This window comes from Chinchilla lanigera, unplaced genomic scaffold (assembly GCF_000276665.1).
Source record: "Chinchilla lanigera isolate Chin_1 unplaced genomic scaffold, ChiLan1.0 scaffold00073, whole genome shotgun sequence".
In the NCBI taxonomy this organism is placed as follows: domain Eukaryota; kingdom Metazoa; phylum Chordata; class Mammalia; order Rodentia; family Chinchillidae; genus Chinchilla; species Chinchilla lanigera.
The window spans coordinates 7350-9435 of NW_004955474.1; positions in this window are offsets into that span (position 1 = coordinate 7350).

The following is a 2086-nucleotide window of genomic DNA, read 5'->3' on the forward strand; positions in this document are numbered from 1 at the left end:
TTTTTTTTGTATCAGGAATCAAACTCAGGACCTTGTACCTACCAGTCAGGTACTTGTGCTAGTGAGCTGTATCCCCAGCCTTTGTGTTTACTTTCATTTCATAATGATTCAAGTGCATGCAAGCTTTCATAGCTCTCTTTTCTAAAAGCCAGGGAATTTTTCTTATAATTCAGATGAGGATGTAGGGCAGTGTGGAGGCAGGCCTAGCATGTGGGAAGCTTTGTGTTCCACGCTCTGCACCACAAGCCACTGGTTCTCTTCTACAGTAACGTCATAGAGCGGGGCTTACTTGTGCCTCAGTGAACATAGATCTAGAGAGATGTGTGGATCTCTGTGTGGCTTCTTTTTTTCCAGCATTGGTGACTGAACACACCGTTTTTGCACTGGGCTCCATCCTTAGCTCTTCTTTTTTATTTATTTATTTGTTTATTTATTTTTTTGAGATTGGTTTTTGCTATTCAGTTCAGGCTGGCTTTGAAATCAGTAGTACCCCAGGCTGGTTTAGAAATGGCAGCCATCCTCCGGCCTCAGCTAGATTACAGGTGTGCACCACCACACCTGGTCACTTGTACTTTTTAAAGAGATCTTTTGTACGCACTAAATTACAGGCTGAACCTAATCTTGTGACCAGCCTGCCTCAACCACCGAGTGTGCTGGGATGTCAGGTATAGGCCATCACGGCCTGCTCCTTTTGTTTTGTTCTTTGTGTTTTGTGTTTAGAGGTGAGGCCTTTCTTTGTCTCACCAGGTAATCCCATGCTCCTGCACGCAAAGCAGCTGGGACTGTGGCCTCCAACCACAGCACCCTGAGACTGCACAATGGTTTTAACTCTGGAACTGTCACATTTGGGTGCAGCCAAACATCCCATTTCAGGGACCGTTCCCGCCCAAGGTCAGGACCGTGTCACTTCCTTTTCTGTTTCACACACACACATGCAGCTGCCACATGTTGTTAACACTTAATCTGTGTTTGGTGTCAATCAGTGACTGAATCCTTGACTTTCTATCCTGAATTCCTCCATTCCCACCTCCAGATGTGTGAGAACCAGTGAGCATGGAGAAATCCCTGAGCCCCAGCAGGATTAACTGGGTGTAGAAGGCGTCAGCCAATCAGGGATCTGAGTGTGCTGGGAAGGGTGGAGCAGGGAGGAAAGGGTATAGCTAACAAGGGGGATAAAAGAGGAGAGGGGCAGAGGAGTTGCCCAGTCCTGGAGCTCCCAGCACCACAGGTCCTGCCTGGATTCCTGGAGCCCCGTCACTGTCACCTGAGTCTGCACCTGGTGAGTCCCCGGCCTCCATGAGGAGGTCTCACGTCCCCACCCTCAGCCAAGGTCCTGTGGGCACAGAAGTAGCAGATGGTACCATGGAGTCTGTGGCTTTTGTCTCTTCAGATAGATAGGTTTGGGATACTGTAAGTGTTCTATTTTCTATGACCTGAGGTCTTGCTATGTTCTCCTTGGTTTTCACCTTTGTATGTAGCCCAGGCTGACTTTCAACTCCAGATTCTCCTGCCTTAGCCACACTACCATTCGTACTACAGCTGCATCTATAAAGCCAGGATTTGATTTTTGTTTTCATTCTAAATGTGCAAATTTTCCATCACCCCTTATGCATTGCATTGAGTTATGTCATTTCATAACATTTTTTGGAGACAGGGTCTCACTCTGTACTTCAGGCTGGGCTTAAACTCACATGATCACTCATGCTGGCCTTGAACTCACTGTGATCTTCCTGCCTCAGTGCTGGGATTACAGCTGTACACCGGAGCAAACCAACAAAGCAAACCAAGCTGTGTTGTCTCATCTGTTATGTAAAAGCTCACATTTTACTTTCAATGAAAGCCAAGTCTTCAGGGCTCAGCCACGTCTCCCTTGTCAGTCATCTGCACTCCCCCAATGCTGGAGCAGATGAATGGGAGGAGCCAGGGAACCTCGGCTTTAACTGCACTAAATGGGAGAACATTTTCATCTTGTTTTTCTCCTGAGGGTGGGACCCAGTACCTTCGCACTGAGCTCTACACTCAGCCATTTTTATTTTATTTTCTATTTCGAGACAAGAATCACTAAGGTATCTTCATTGGACTACAA